This window comes from Vulpes vulpes, chromosome 13 (assembly GCF_048418805.1).
Source record: "Vulpes vulpes isolate BD-2025 chromosome 13, VulVul3, whole genome shotgun sequence".
Taxonomy (NCBI): Eukaryota; Metazoa; Chordata; class Mammalia; order Carnivora; family Canidae; genus Vulpes; species Vulpes vulpes.
This window is the reverse complement of record NC_132792.1, coordinates 38,255,359-38,272,600: the sequence shown is the minus strand read 5'-3', so window position 1 is coordinate 38,272,600 and position 17,242 is coordinate 38,255,359. Positions and strand designations below refer to the sequence as shown.

Genomic DNA, 17,242 nt, shown 5'->3' with positions numbered 1-17,242 from the left:
TCATCTTATCTCCCTTTGTTTCTCATCTTCGTTAATGATGTTATCATATACCCAGGCACCCATGCTTGGAGCCTCAAATCCAATGTCTGAGATGGTAATTTGCTTTCATGTTTTATTCTCTGCCTGGAAAGACCATATTTAAGGATTCAGCTCAAATGTCTCTTCTATGGAGACTTTTTCTGTGCTTGCTCATCCCCAAACAAGTATTGACCTCTTCCTCCCTTCTGCTTTTCCTGTACCCTATATAAGCTTATATCAGAAGCATTTCTCTACCAGATAATAAGCCTCTTGGATTTAGAGATCTCAGTTTCAGGAGTTCTCAATGGGGAGCAGTTTTTCTTCCCAGGGGAGATTTGGCAATGTATGAACACATTTTTGGTAGTTGTGACTGAGACAGGATCCTGCCTGCCTTCAGTGCGTAGAGGTTAGGAATAGTGCTAAACATCCCATAATGGACAGAACAGGCATCTTTTTTCCCCTCAACAAACACGTATCCATTCCAAAACTCCAATTTTGTTGAAGTTGGGGAACTTTGCCCTACTCCTTAGCACGATGTCTCATGCACGGAAAAGCTTCAAGAAACATTCGTTGAATGAGTTCTTCCCATTTGTCTTGCTACAACATTCAGCTGGTCACCAAGCCTTAAATGACACCCATGACTCTTTTTTTTTCCATCTTCACTGTAGCATCGGAATTCAGGACCTAAGAGCTCCTGACTAGTGTTATAATCATCTCCTAATTGATCCTCCTGACCCCAGTTTCATTTTGATCCATTTCAATACCGCTGCTTCAATTGTCTTTGTAAAATATGGATCGCATTGTGCTGCTCCCCTGCTTAAAATCTTTTCATTGTTTGCAATATAGTTCGAACTCTTACAACCTTCTAAAAAGTGGCCCCAGGCTGTTTATAGGCTTATGTCTAGTTCCTCCCTAGCCACACACCTTATGCTTCAGCTACATGGGCCTAACCGCTCTTGCCTTGACAGGTTCATACCTCTTTGCCTTAAACTCTGCTTCCTGGACCTTCACCCTAACCTTGATCTTAACCCAACCCAACCCAACCCAACCCTTCTCTGCTTGGAGAATTCCTACTCATTTGTAAAGATTCATTTAAAACGGATCTTTAAGTTTTCCTTGAATCCAAACCTAGTAAGCTTAATTGTTCTTTCCTCTCTATTCTCTTAGCACTTCGCCTATATTATGCGATGATCACAATTTATTGAAGTCAATTGTTCATGTGGTCCTCTCTGCTGAGAAACTGACCTCCTCCAGAGTCAAAGCCACATCTTACCTTGGTGCCTCCTTTAGCACTAGGCTCGGTGCCTGGTATGTAATAGATGCATATTAAATACCCATTGAGATAAGTCAATCGGAGAAGGGCAAACATTATATGGTCTCATTCATTTGGGGAATATAAATAATATTGAAAGGGAATACAGGGGAAGGGAGAAGAAATGGGTAGGAAATATCAGAAAGGGAGACAGAACATGGAAGACTCTTAACTCTGGGAAACGAACTAGGGGTGGTGGAAGGGGAGGAGGGCGGGAGGTGGGGGTGACTGGTTGGTGGGCACTGAGGGGGGCACTTGACGGGATGAACACTGGGTGTTATGCTAAATGTTGGCAAATTGAACACCAATAAAAAATAAGTTTATTAAAAAATAAAATAAAATAAAAAATAAATACCCATTGATCTGATAAATAGATTGTGATAAATATCACACGTTTAAAAGCAATATTTAAAAAACTTCTTCACACTCAAACAAGTTTTCTTTAGCCCTGTGTGATTTCTGTATGTCTTTTATGTCTCTGTCATATCCAAATAGCAATAAGCTTTGGCATGAATGTAAAGTAGAGGCACACAGCAAAGAGAAGGGCAAATGAACATCAATCTCATCATGATTAGATTGTTTGCCACAGTCTATTCTTTCTGAAAATTTAAAGAGCATGGATTGGAAAGTCTAGAAAGGTGCAGCTTAAGCATATTGCAAACTCTTATTGTATTCATCTCATAGGAACTTAAAATAGCCTTCCTGCATGCTCTTAACGAAAGGAAGGAAGGATCTACCAAAGGAAGACATTCTGCAGCCAATAATTTCGATCCATTTCTTAGTGAAGTGCTAACGAATTTGCGCACAAGGCCCCATCATCAGATAATTAGTTATTTGCTCTATTTGCTCCTGTCCTGTTCTCCTCCTTTAGTTTCATCAGGGAAATAGCATTTTCAGGTTTTTTTTTTTTTTCAGGGCTTAATCTGTCTGATATCTAATCACAGTGTGAGCAAAAGTATTCTAGAGAGCCCGTATCTACAGGTGATTCTTGGAATTTGCAGGTATGGGATCAGCTGAAGGATCCACTGCCAAAGGGTCAGAGGTTACAAATTTTCTCTTTGCATCAAGGCAGGAGTAGGAATGTGGGGAAAGAGGCACAGAGACTCACATTTATTGCATGCTTTTTATACACTAATCATTGTGCAGATTCTTTTACTTACGTTGTCTTTGGGCTAGGTATTGTTCACATGTGACAGATGACAGGCTCTGGGAAGCTTAGCACTTTGTTCAAGGTCACATAGCTAATATTTGATAGAACCTTGTCCCAAGTCTTGCCTTCCCAAGAGACTTTCCTGTTCACCTTGCCTCATGGTGACTATTTCTGCTCACATCCCAGGTGCTTCTATTACCCTCTTGACTGTTTCCTTGAGAATGGGGCTTCCACATCTATTTCTCCTATGTGCCTTCAGACTCTCATACAAACCCAGCTTAGGAAGCACAAACCATAAAACAAAAACATTACTGAATTTGATTGTGTCGGAATTAAGGATTTCTACAGTGAAGGATACCATGACGAAGCTGTTAGAGGGCAAAATGGGAGAAGATCTTAACGCTGTCTAAAATTGTTATGAGATCAATACGTGCGCTACAAACTATCAGAAATCAAAAATAAAAAAGCAGTAATCCTAATAGAAAAATAGGCAAAGGTTTTAAATAAACAATTTAAAGAAGAGGAACCCTAACAGCTAATGTGGGTATAGAGAGAGCTCAGCTAATTAGTAATCAGAACAATGTAAATTTTAAAAATAATCAGAAATTTTTACAGCAGAGATGTAAAAGGTGTCGGTGGGTTTGTGAGGGCATAGGAGCCCTCATGCCCTGCTTGGTAGGCAGGGAGCATGGTGCCACCATTTTGGAGAACATACTAGTAGTATTTAGCCAACTTAAATATATTTTTATACTCAATGACCCAGTAACTCACTTCCTTGGTATATCTTCCAAAGAAATTTTCACCGAGTTACCTAAGGGTACATACACAAAAATAATTATTATAGCCTTATTTGTGGGGGTAGGGTCCTTCTGGAGGTTCCTTACTAGGAGAGTAGACATGTTAGATGTGGTGGATGCCTCCCAGGGAATGTTTTGCGGAAGTTAGAGTCAACAGACTAATACATGAGTAGCAACACGGATGGATCTTACATACATAAAGCTGAGTAAAAATAGTAAAAAATAGAATGAAGTGCATAATACATTTACATACATATAAATACAATTTTGCATGCACCCAAGTTGTCCACTTAGGACATGGGGCAGAGGTGAGAATGAAGAATGGAGTTAAGTGAGAATAAGTTTTAAAAGCAAGCAAATAGGGGATCCCTGGGTGGTGCAGTGGTTTAGCGCCTGCCTTTGGCCCAGGGCGTGATCCTGGAGACCCGGGATGGAGTCCCACGTCAGGCTCCTGGTAAGGAGCCTGCTTCTCCCTCTGCCTGTGTCTCTGCCTCTCTTTCTCTCTCTGTGACTATCATAAAAAAAAAAAAAAAAAAAGCAAGCAAATAAAAAAGATTTGCCTTGAATAGGCCAGTGATGATGGTATATTCTGAATTAAGGAGGGTAATTAACCTGGCCTCTGCGTTTGATATTAAAAACAAAAATCCACTTGGTACTTGAGGCATGAAATGAAGGTAGGTATTTGGGTAATTTGTCATGTTTTTCTAAAAGAAAAGGAAGTTGTTTCTCTTTTACTTTTTAAGCATTATGTGGTTCCTTCTTCACTCATAATCTTATGACATTCACTCAGATTTATGCTTATAAAATGTGAAATCTTGACTTATTACTTACGTGTTTATAGTTTTCATATAATATTTATCTCTGCCATTGTTGTCTTCTTAGCTTCAAAGCCTCTGGAGGCAGGAATGAGGTCTCTTTCATATGCTTTGTAGGGACTTTAGTATAGTCAGACCTTTAGATCGCGTTAGTGATATTCCCAATGTTTAATGTCATGAAAAATCTTTTGGGAAGAGGTTTTCTTTTGAGATTCTAAATATATGGATGATGTGCTCTGTAGACTTCCTGCTAAAGTAATGCGGGTTGATAGTACCCAGGTTTCCTGTCTAATAGACGTCCTCCCCCAGCTCACATTTCATCCTTTCCTTTTCTTTAGCAAGTCTCCCTGGTTCCTTTTTCCTAAAAGAAAAGATCACTGGCTAATAAAAACAGGTTTTTGATACCTGATGTGCTGGTGAATTTAAGAAATGTGTTCAGTGATCAGAAGGTCATAATTAGCATTGTGTAGAACTAGAAGATTTAGGTATTTCTTCTCAATAGTTGGGATTCTCTCTGTCTCTCCTTTTTCTCTTTCTCTTTGTGTCTCTGTTTATTTATTCTGCTTGTCTCTCTGTCTTTTTCTCTGTACTTCTCTCTACCCACCGTCTCTGCTTTTCTTTCTGTTCCTTTATCTCACTCTCCTCTGTCTTTTTCTTTGGTTTAGACTCTCTGTTTTTGTCTCTTTTTGTTTTCTTTCTGCCAGTTTCTGGTTCATAGCTTCACCAACAGGGTGGTCCAGGGCTGATGTATTTGCAGTTGTGTCAAATTATTGCTCTAGATTTAATTGGAATTTCTATCTTTTTCTTAGTCTGTAAAAATCCTCTTTGACAGCCCCGCTGTATTCTTAGAATTACAGTCCCTGAAGTAAGCTGGTGAGTACATATTTTGTACTCATAGCAGTAAAGAAAAATTTTGTGATGAATTTCACAGTGAAGATTGTTTCCTAAGAATCAGTGCCATTTTGATGGCTATTGGGAAAATGCAATAATATCAATGAACGGAAGGTACTTGGATTTCTCCAGGGGAGCTCAGTAGGCCAAAGCCTTATGGGACTCCTTACATTCTTCGTTTCCTTTGTCTTGAAAGACTGAATGGGAAATTTCCAGGAAGTTTCAGAGATTCATATCATTAAATTGAAACTCTCTGGGATCCCTGGGTGGTGCAGCGGTTTAGCACCTGCCTTTGGCCCAGGGCGCGATCCTGGAGACCCGGGATTGAATCCCATGCCGGGCTCCCAGTGCATGGAGCCTGCTTCTCCTTCTGCCTATGTCTCTGCCTCTCTCTCTCTCTCTCTGTGTGACTATCATTAATAAATAAAAATTAAAAAAAAAAGAAACTATCTGAGGAAAACATTAAGAACATTTGTCTTCTTTAGAAATAGATGGCATAGAGGTTTTGGATCAACTACTGGTAAATGCATTAGATGCTCAAGGCCTGAACGACAAAGTGTGTGATCAGTAAACCACTGGGGCCCATATGAAGGAAATTTTTCTGAAGGAAATTGAGGGTGAAATTGTCAAAATTGGTTAAATTGTACTTAATCCTTGTCAGTTGCTATTGGGCTTAAGAATTGTCAGATTAGGGGCAGCCCCAGTGGCTCAGTGGTTTAAGTGCTGCCTTCAATCCAGGGCGTGATCGAGTCCGGGGATCGAGTCCCACGTCAGGCTCCCTGCATGGAGCCTGCTTCTCCCTCTGCCTGTGTCTCTGCCTCTCTCTCCCTCTGTGTCTCTCATGAATAAATAAATAAAATCTTTAAAAAAAAAAAAAAGAATTGTCAGGTTTTCTTTAGGACCACATCCTAGAGGAATTCTCCCAAGAAGACCTTGAGAAGTACATTTTGTTGCTGATCTTTACTTATTACAGATATCTGACAAGGTAATGTGTATGGCATTTCTGAGAGGTGCATATAGATGACATATTGGAGGCAAGATGATGTCTGCAGTGGTGGAAGCCCTATCCTAGGCTTAGATTTATTGCCAGTGGGAACTATTGCGTACTTACAAGTAGGGGAATTTTTGAAGGACTGTTTTCCGGAACACATTCTTTTGGTTCTGTGACAAATGGATGGGAAAGGAGAAAGACCAGAGGGAATTCAGATATGGAGGGAGTAATAGTTTGGAGGAATAATGGCCTCATAAGCGGAGAACCAAATATTACTAAATAGAGATCAATTAATACATTTTGGATACGAGAGATGAGGAATGGGAGCAAAGATTACAAAGCTCTCAAGTCTGAGTCTTAGAAAAACCATAGTGATATCACAGAGAGAAAGGCTGGGAGGGACCTTGGCCGAAGACAGTAGATGATAGGGTTGGTTTGAATACACTGACTTTTGAGGTTGATTCCACAGAAAACAGTCATGGGCTCCACTGCAGCTCCCCGAATGCCACGAAGCAGTAACAATGGCTCAGAGTGATCACACCCACGTGGCGCTTCTGATTTTCTTCAGTTAAATTCTAGAAACTGTTGAATCCTCCGTGGACGCTGCCACGACAGTGGTTCCTGTTTACTTCCCCGTCAGATCAGTGTACCGTGAGCCTGATTCAGACGCTGGATGCCCAGGATTTCCGTGTCTCCAGCCCCTAGGGCAGCACTGGCCGCGTCGCTGGTCCGCCGCAGTTGGCTCCTGTACTGGCATCACTGTGCCCCCAGCGCAGGGTTGGGTGGTGATGCTACACAGGTGGCGGCCGTAAGATGGGAGCGGGGAGAAGAGGGTTAGTCCTCTCCGGGGGCTGGACAAGCCTTCAGTGGGACGTGGCACTGAAGGATGAAGGATTCACCAAGGCTGAGGAGGGAAAGAGGGTATACTCAGGACAGGAAAGAAGACGAGCAAAGGCATGAGGATGTGAGAGTGTAAGATGAGCTTGCCCAGGGACTGGAGGAGCAAGTTCATGGTGAGAAGACGGAACAGGATGGTGAGGGGCCTGGGAAGCTATAAAGGTGGACTATAAAAACCTTGCTGAGGCCACCACGTAGAGGGGTTACATGGCAACCTCAGTTGGTATCTCTTGGGAAGCACAGACAACCAGGGGTGAAGACTTTTGAATTTTAATCTTTGCTACTAACTACTGTGGCCAGATCAAAGTCATAAAAGTCCTCTGGGGTCAGTTTCTACGGCACTTATAAATATTATTATCAGCACAATTTGCATTTGGTCGGACTTCTACGTTTTTTTGAGTAAGATACCTGATATCTAGATTTTTGGTTTTTAAAAATCGAATAAACCAAATAACCGTTCATACGCCCTCGGTCGAATGGGGTCAATGAAGTGATTGCCAGCCTCGACTTCACAGGGACTGCTGGCCTCGCCGCCTACCAACAGTCCTCCCCTCCTTTTGCTGCCGTTCCCCAGGCTCCCCTGCCAGTCTTATGGGATCCAAATGGCTTTAAAGCTGGGGCAGCTTTTAGCGACAGAGCTGATGTGCAAGAGTGCGTTTTTGTTTTTTTAGAACTCAGACTGCCGCATTGTACTGCTCCTGAGCCTTACTCTCCACGTGCATTTTCTCTACCTAACTTGGGGGAAATCACCACAAAACATTCAGTGCTTTGTTTTCTGAGAAGCCTCTTGGTTCTCTCTGTTCAAGGAACAAGACATTTGCCCTCTGGCTGCATTCATGCATCCGTCCCTTCTTGAAGAGTATTTATTAAGCCCTCCTCTGTGGGAGCTGAGTAACACACCTGGTCTGAACAAAACCACATAGCTAATGACGTGCAAGCAGGAAGTCGAAGTTTCACATAGTGTCTTAAAATAGTATTTCCCTGATTAGGAAATGCTTTTATTGTCACATGTAAAAATTTGAAAAATAAAGAAAAGCACAAGCAGGAAAATAAGATGAAATTCACATAAAATTCTGTTGCCCCAAAGTAAAAACTATGGAACATTTTGGCCTATATGCAAATGCTACTTCTTTCTGTGCATTTGAATATTTATATACATTTACAGTGTGTTGTGAACATTCTTCCTCTTTTTATTTATATATTTTCCTTTTTTAATTTAAATTCAATTTGCCAACATATAGTATAACATGCAGTCCTCACTCCAAGTGCCCCCCTCAGTTCCTGTCACCTAGTCACCCCATTCCCGCCACCTCCCCTTCCGCAATCCTGTGTTTGTTTCCCAGAGTTAGGAGTCTCTCATGGTTTTCTTGCTTTCTATTTTTTCCCACCCAGTTCCCCTCCTTCCCCTATAATCTCTTTCACTATTTTTGTATTTCCCAAATGAATGAGACCATATAATGTTTGTCCTTCTCCGATTGACTTACGTCACTCAGCATCATACCCTCCAGTTCCATCCACATCGAAGCAAATGGTGGGTATTTGTCGTTTCTAATGGCTGAGGAATATTCCATTGTATACATAAACCACATCTTCTTATCCATCATCTTTCGATGGACGCCGAGGCTCCTTCCACAGTGTGGCTATTGTGGACATTGCTGCTAGAAACATCGGGGTGCAGGTGTCCCGGTGTTTCATTGCATCTGAATCTTTGGGGTAAATCCCCAGCAGTGCAATTGCTGGGTCGTAGGGCAGGTCTATTCTTAACTCTTTGAGGAACCTCCACACAGTTTTCCAGAGTGGCTGCACCAGTTCACATTCCCACCAATAGTGCAAGAGGGTTCCCCTTTCTCCACATCCTCTCCAACATTTGTGGTTTCCTGCCTTGTTAATGTTCCCCATTCTCACTGGTGTGAGGTGGGATCTCATTGTGGTTTGGATTTGTATTTCCCTGATGGCCAGTGATGCGGAGCATTTTCTCATGTGCGTGCTGGCCACATCTATGTCTTCCTCTGTGAGATTCCTGTTCATGTCTTTGGCCCATTTCATGATAGGATTGTTGGTTTCTTTGGTGTTGAGTTTAAGAAGTTCTTTGTAGATCTTGGAAACTAGCCCTTTATCTGATAGGTCATTTGCAAATATCTTCTCCCATCTGTAGGTTGTCTTTTAGTTTTGTTGACTGTGTCCTGTGCTGTGCAGAAGCTTTTTATCTTAATGAAGTCCCAACATTTCATTTTTGCTTCTGTCTTGTCTCACATTTAGATGGAATCTTGTCTCACATTTAGATCTTTTATCCATTTTGAGTTTATCCTTGTGTCTGGTGTGAGAGAGTGGTCTAGTTTCATTCTTCTGCATGTGGCTGTCCAATTTTCCCAGCACCATTTATTGAAGAGACTGTCTTTTTTCCAGCGGATAGTCTTTCCTGCTTTGTCGAATATTAGTTGACCATAGAGTTGAGGGCCCATTTCTGGATTCTCTATTCTGTTCCATTGATCTATGTGTCTGTTTTTGTGCCAGTACCACACTGTCTTGATGACCACAGCTTTGTAATACAGCTTGAAATCTGGCATTGTGATGCCCCCAGCTATGGTTTTCTTTTTTAATATTCCCCTGGCTATTCGGGGTCTTTTCTGGTTCCATACAAATATCAAGATTATTTGTTCCAACTCTGTGAAGAAAGTCCATGGTATTTTGGTAGGTTTTGAATTGAACATGATAAACTGCCCTGGGTAGCATAGACATTTTTACAATATTTATTATTATATTTGTTATTCCAATCCATGAGCATGGAATGTTTTTCCATCTTGTTACATCTTCCTCAGTTCCTTTCATGAGTGTTACATAGTTTTTTGAGTACAGATACTTTATCTCTTTGATTATGTTTATTCCTAGGTATCTTATGGTTTTGGGTGCACCTCCTCTTTTTCTTTTGAAGGTTTGTTTGTTTGTTTGTTTGTTTGTTTGTTTATGACATGGAGAGAGAGAGAGAGAGAATGTGAGTGGAGAAAGGAGCAGGGGTGGGGGGAGACAGAGAGAGAGAGAGAGAGAGAGAATCCACAAGTGACTCCTTGCTGAGCACAGAGCCTGACACTGGGCTCCATGTCACGACCCTGAGATCATGACCTTAGCAGAAACCAAGAGTTGGTCACTGAACCAACTGAGCCACCCAGGTACCTCTCTCTCTCTTTTTTTAAATGAGAATATAGTGCGGTTGTTTAGAACCTGGCTTTGAGCATGAATCCTGGTTTAATCCATAATTGGCAAATGTGACCTTTATCAAATTATTTAATATTTGAAAGGCCCTGTTCTGTTTTCTGCAAAAATGGAGATTGTAATAGTGTTTACCTTATAGGGTTAAAGTCAGGGCAAAATGAGGTAATACAGTTAAAGCATTCACTGCGTGGCACATAGCATTTTATTGTATGAGTCCTTCATTATTGGATATTCTTGTTATTTCTAGTTTTTTTTTTCCTGTATGTAATGTTGCTAAGCTACACGATATAGTCGGTATCATCACTTTCGGTACCATTCAGTTATTGATTTGTGTGTCTCGTGCAATTACAAAAAGAATTGCTGAGACAGACTCACTCATTGTAGGTTGTCCCACATGGAAGTTTTTCCATTGATTTCTGAAACTTGGGACATCACTCAGATGTTCTCCTTATGCCCTCATATAGATTTAGTTATACTAAATGACCTTGCTTGGTTGCCATGGGAATTTGCTCTGTGCGATAACACTCCCTCATTTGCCCTCCACAAGAGGACATGGTTGGAATGAAATCCGGCTGGATGGGGCTGGTAACAGAGCTGTATGTGACCTTCTGGGTGGGTCCAGAGGCTGGCTGGATCCTAGTCACCTCTGGCCAAGAGGTCAACCACAGCATTTTATGTGCATGGCCACTAGAGCCCTTTGAAGCTGGGTGCTGATGTATGGGGATGGAACCACGTTGGGATTTAGGGTGGAGAGTCAGATATCCCTAGCACAAGGTGGGACGGATGAGGGGGTGAGGCTAGCACAGCTTTAGATGAACTTGCTGCTGTTTTAGTGAAGATATTGACTTAGCAGGGTGTCTTTTTGTGCCCTGGTGATAACTTACACTCCCACCCCACTTATATATTTATTGAAACTATAATAACAATGAGCTAATATTCAAATTCAACAAAACTTGAAAAGTCGGACTTCAGCAAAATGCTATGGAGCTGCAGAAACTCTGAGCACTAGAGGGGTATGAGTTGCCACTCCAGCCACTTTAGAGTGCTCCTGTGTAAGTGAGCGTGTCTAGGCACACACCGTGCGGAGACGCTCACACAGTGCTTAAGGAGACGTTCACGAGCATGCTCATTGGTTTTTGTAATAATAAGTTATTATTATGGGAGAATGGGTAAATAAACTGAAGCAGGTTTGTACAAGGCAATACCAGGAAGCAGTTAAAATGGATGAGTTAGGGCAGCCTGGATGGCTCAGCAGTTTAGCGCTGCCTTCAGCCCAAGGTGTCATCCTGGAGACCCGGGATCTGGTCCCATGTCGGGCTCCCTGTGTGGAGCCTGCTTCTCCCTCCTCCTGTGTCTCTGCCTCTCTCTGTCTCTGTGTCTCTCATGAATAAATAAATAAATAAAATCTTTAAAAAAATAAAATACAACGGAATATTATTCAGTCATAAGAAGGAACAAAGTTCTATTTAATGCTACAACATGGATGAACCTTGAAAACACTATGCTAAGTGAAATGAGCCAGATACAGTAGGACACATATTGTATGATTCCATTTAAATTAGGTACCTAGAATAGGCAAATTCTTAGTTACAGAAATAGATTAGAGGTTATCAGGGTCTATAGAGATAGGGGAACAGGAGTTATAGCTTAATAGTTACAGAGTTTCCATTTAGGGTGATAAAGCTTGGCAATATGTAGTGGTGATGGTTGCACACCTGAAAATAATTAATGTCACTGAATTACACAGTTAAAATTGCAATTTTTAAAATATTTTTTATTTTTATATATTACTAAAATTAATAATAATATATAGCAAAAAAACTGAGTTTTATACTTTAAGTGCATTATATGGTATATGGCTTATATCTCAATAAAGCTGTTGGAAACACTGGTTGGCTATACTTCAAAAAAATAAAAAATAAAAAAATAAAAAAATAAAATGGATGAGTAGAGTTACATGCATCAGCCTGAATTACTTTAACAAAAAACACTGAATTTAGAAAAGTGAGTTGAGGAAACATAGGTACTCATACAATTTATATGAAGTCAAAGAACACACAAGTAATGCCATGTTCATACATCTGTATGCACTGAAGGTACAAGCATGCATAGTCTGAACCCCAGGTAATAAGAGTTATCTCTCGAGAGAAGGAGCCTGGGATGGGGAAGAAAAGGCATTGCACTATGGATGCTTATCTAAAGAAAATAAGAACTGAAGCAAAGATGACAAAACATTAAGATGTAAGGAGGGTGAAGTATGTCTGTATTATCTTTTTTATTATATAATTAAAATTACATAATTAATGATCACATATTCATGATTTATTAAAGTGGGGAGAAGAGGACAAAGGGAGTTAATATATGACCACAATGAAGAGAAAGCCTAGCAATGCAAGGAAAGTAAGTATTTATTGTAGCACGCCCCGTCCCGGGAAAACCATGCTAAATGCTTGCCGTGGGTCCTTCCCATGGTGGTCTGTGGTAGAGACCTTCCTTTCCTACCTGTACAGTTAATGCTCTTTGCTCTTCTTTTTAAAAGAAGATTGTATTTATTTATTTGAGAGAAAACGAGGGAGCCTGAGCAGGGGAGAGGGAGAAGCAGACTCCACGCTAAGTAGGGAGCTCGATGTGGGACTCGATCCCAGGACTCTGAGCAGAATCATGGCCTGGGCCGAAGGCAGACACGTCACTTACAGAGCCACCCAGACGCCTCTTTTTGCTCTTTTCACCAACTATGTGTATCTTGGAGATCACTTATCCAATAGCTTCTGGCAATTTTGTCTCAAGAAACCTCTGCCTTGTGAAGATAAGCACAACTGTAGCTTCTTCAACACTCAATTTTGGAATCACTGATCCCAGATACATGGGATGAGCGTTAGATACTAACTTGTAAAGACAGATTGTGTTCAGACCCAGATCAACCTTGGAAACACAGTGTGTTTATATTCAGATTTGAAAAGCTCTTTTCCCATTTCAGGTTGTCAAACAGTTGAATATATTAATCTTGGGACCAGGGACAATGTCAGGGTGAACGTCTGTGAGCGATTCTCACCCTTAAAAGAAAAATGCACTTTTCATGGCCTTGGGCAAAGCAGGGATTCGGTGCTGTTGCTACTTTTACAAGCCACTCTGTGGAGACTGTGACTGCATCTTGGGGTTGCTGTTGAATCCAGATAATGTTAATTTTGTCCTCATTTGTATGCTATTCAGTTTTATCAAACCAAACATTTGTTAGTGATTTTTAGGAAGGCTGGTAAGATTGTGACTATTATTTATGAAAATGGGGGAAAGCTCCTTTTAAATTACCTGAATCTTTCTTTGAGCCAACGAAAGAAAAATAAAATTCATGAAGCAGTGAAGGGGGGCTTGATGGTTGAGCTACAGCCACCAGGTGTCTGGCCTGGCTCTGACAGAGGTTGTTGTGGGATCACAATGAGCCTGGATACACAGAGCGTGGAAAGTCCCTGATCCCTGTCATCACAGAATTTGGCTTATAGCCCACTCCCCTCAAAGATGGATGCTTCTGGCATTTCTGCTGTTGTTTTCTATTCTTGTTCCTCCACTGGGAGAGAAATCCAATGGATTTTTGCTAGTATTTTCTAGAGCTGAATTTGGGAACATCACAGGACAAATTCCTCATGCAGGGTCTATGGGAAGAAAGGAACCTTCTTTATCAGTCCAATTAATAGTTCAAATATCCCCTACACCCACCTGTGTTCTCCTTCGTGGTGCTTATAAGACCTGGAAAGGACAGGAGTTTAGAAGTGCTAGCTGGGAGTCCTTTGTCCGTAAGCTTCTCCAGGGCCTCATGGTGGAGTTCACATAACGGTGTTAATGATGCCAAATTCATGAACTGGGCGGGACAGTTGAGAAGGGCTTTGGGTTGTGTGACCAAAAGAATCTTTACGAGAATGAACAATTATTGCCCCACAGTTTCAATTTGTTTAAAAAGCAGTTTCCTATCAAGTCAAATGCGTACTTACTATAAAACCCAGCAATTCCACTCTTAGATATTTACCCAAGAGAAATGAAAACATATGCCACACAAAGGCTTGTATGTGAATATTCACGGTAGTTTTATTCATAATAGCTAATAATTAGCAGCAGCCCACATGCACATGTCCATCACCTGGTGGGCAAGTGAGCACAACATGGTGCATCCGTTACTGTGCATAGACACAACGTGGCACATCCATGCAGGGGATCCTATTTAGCAATACAAAGGAATGGAGGATGGATGGACAGCACAACATGGATGACTCTTCAAAGCATTCTTTTTCTTTTTCTTTCTTTCTTTCTTTCTTTTTTTTTTTAGATTGTATTTATTTATTCATGAGAGACACAGAGACAGGCAGAGACACAGGCTGAGGGAGAACCAGGCTCCATGCAGGGCACCCAGTGCAGGACTTGATCCTGGGACCCTGGGGTCATGCCCTGGGCCAACGGCAGATGCTCAACCACTGAGCCACCCAGGGGCCCCGCCAGAGCATTCTTCTGAGTAAAAGAAGATAGACAAAAACCATTGCATACCATATGATTCCATTTATATGAAGTTCTATGAAAAAGCAAAAGTTTAGTGACAGAAAGAAGATTACTGGTGGCCAGGGCTCAGGGATGAGAGAAGGGATTGACTGCAAGAAGCCAGAGGGAACTTTCTCAAGTGATGGAAATTTCCTATAGCCTGATTGTAGTGGTGGTTACGTGACTAAATATATTTGTCAAAACTCACAGAATTGTGTAGTGACAATGGATTATTTTACTGTGAATAAATCGTACTTCAGTATAAAGCTGATTAAAAAATCGAAGTAGGTAAAAATAGTTGGTTTGTGAAAATGTAGAAGATGTAATGTTGAAAGAGAAAAGAGCAATCTATTACAAATCAACATAAATCCCCTGTATAGTTTATATATTTTAGTTCTAGCTTTTGAGTAATGAATTTTTCAGCCTCACCTTTTGCAGTGAGTGAACCTTAGTCCCTGGTAACTCACACTTGCTAAGAAGTCCTCCTTACACATCGTGTGATTTCTCTCTTTGCTGCTGCTCATTTATGCTGAATGCCTACCTGGAACAGCGTCCTCCCTGCCCCCCCACCCCGGGACTCCCACCTCCTCTCTCCCCCACCTAACTCCCACCTACCCTTAGAGATCCAGTTTGGAATTCACCTTCTTTAGGAGGCTCTCCTTGATTTCTCCTTGCTCCTGCACATTAGGACATCTCTGGGCAGCCCCGTCTGTATTTACCAGGTTATGCCACAATTAGCTCTTTATGAATTCGTCTTACCATCTTTTAGAGATAAGGCACCGTATCCTACACACTTTCTATCCCAAGTGCCCACTCCATTGCTGATGGTCAGTGAGTGCTGAGAACGAGTGAATGGGAGCACCTCATGGAACCGTGGCGAGGCAGAGTGAGATATTGGGGAGCACGGAAAGAAGAGAAACTAGTAGGGTCCCAACCTCTCAGTGGTTAGAGTGACTTTGGACAAGTGGTTGAATGTGTTGACCTTAGTTTTCCTGGGTAGACAGTGAGGGATAGAGTCTTGTGCACTGGGTGGGCTTGCTGGGAGACCTGAGTGAGAGGATGTGCGTGGAAGTGCTCTAAGAGTAACACACTTTGCACACATGTATCATCGAAGGAGTGTCATTTCTCGGTCCAGGGTGTAGCGATGCAGACCAAGCCAAACAGGTAGAGTCTGTTCACCTTCACCTGTTGACTGCTGAGCCTCAGTATTACAGTGGAAGGTTTACCTGACTCCCTGGGCATCTAGTTAGGACCTCCTGTTTGTGAGAGGCGGCCATAGACTCCTCAGATCCATTCACTCCGGTGTTAATTTTGCGCCGAAGCAACTGCCAACCGGTCTGTAAAATTTTTGAAGATGTGGCTCCTGTCTTATTTCTCTTTGGGTCCTTTGAGTGCTCGATAGAAAGCATTGCACCCAGAAATGTTAAAATGACAAAAGAAATGGAGCTTAACCCACAAGTAAAGGGGAATGTTACTCAGTTTGGATTTAGACTACAACATAGCTGTTAAGTGCTGTATTGTCATTCCCTCTGCTCAAAATAAAGTTGTTTCTTGACTGTATCTGTCTGCTATTCCCCTGTAGCAGCCAGGGACACTTGGCCTCATACATGTTGGTAATAATAATAATAATAATAAAAATAATAATAATAGAAATGTTATCCAGTTTTTTTTTTAAGAAGGCTACATTTCATTTTTTTTAAAGAAGGTTATCTTTCAAAATAAAATTGTAATTGAATCTCATTTTGAGAGTCTGCTCAAATAATTTATCACTGAAACTTTCCAAGTTTAAACTAATAAGATGTTCTAGATCTTTGAGGGTCTTTGAGTATCTTTGGAACTCTTTATGACTAAAGAATTTCACTGTATCTAAGATCAATTTTCCACAAATCTTAAAATCTGAACTATAGCTTATTATCAGTATGGTATTCTTTATAGCATTTTATAGACATTTTTATTTTAAAAAGTAATATTTTACCTTGATTATAGAAATAAGGGGACCGTGTCTTACTTTTAGGTAACAGAAAAAGCACTAGGCCCTTGATTCACTGTAACTGGCTAGATTTATCATTATTTTTAATTTTTACTAACCTTATTAATTTTTCTTAAAACAAAATGGGATAAAATCTAATTAGGTGTATAAATTTTGAGGTGCATTAAGAATTCATCAAAATAATATTATGGTTAGTATGACTGTTTTCAGACACAGAATAAAAAGTAAATGAAATTGACAAGAAAATGTTAGATACTGAATTATTTTACTGGTATGTTACACAAATATTTAAATTTATGAGATATAATTATAGTAGAAAGCAAAAAGTCTATATTGTAGTCATTATTAATAACTGTGTTTCTACTCCAAGGTGATTTAAACCTATGTTCTAATTTTGGTAAACAATTTAAAATCATTTGCTGCCTTGTTGATTTAACCTTTCAAATATGTCAAGGGCCACTAACTTCTTGCAACATTTATAGATATTTATCCAAATGTGTTTTTGGTTAGGATGTGAAAATATTTGGGGAATAAATCCAATACTTGTGCTTATTTACTTTACATAAATCGCATTTCACCATGAGTGACGGTGTAAATGGGAGTAGGTAGAAAGAAAGAGGAACTTGAATATAAGCCAAATGTTTGTTTAT

The 17,242-nt window shown here is 40.7% G+C and overlaps 1 protein-coding gene and 1 non-coding gene across 17 annotated transcripts in view; both read left to right on the top strand.

The window, feature by feature from the left end:
- Positions 1–17,242, top strand: part of CPQ (carboxypeptidase Q) — a 398,486-nt gene that overhangs the window by 87,531 nt on the left and 293,713 nt on the right. The gene's annotated exons all lie outside the window — the stretch shown is intronic.
- On the top strand, positions 16,081–16,211 carry LOC112932703 (small nucleolar RNA SNORA63). Its single transcript, XR_003237533.1, has one exon. It is a non-coding gene; the product is annotated as a small nucleolar RNA SNORA63 (small nucleolar RNA).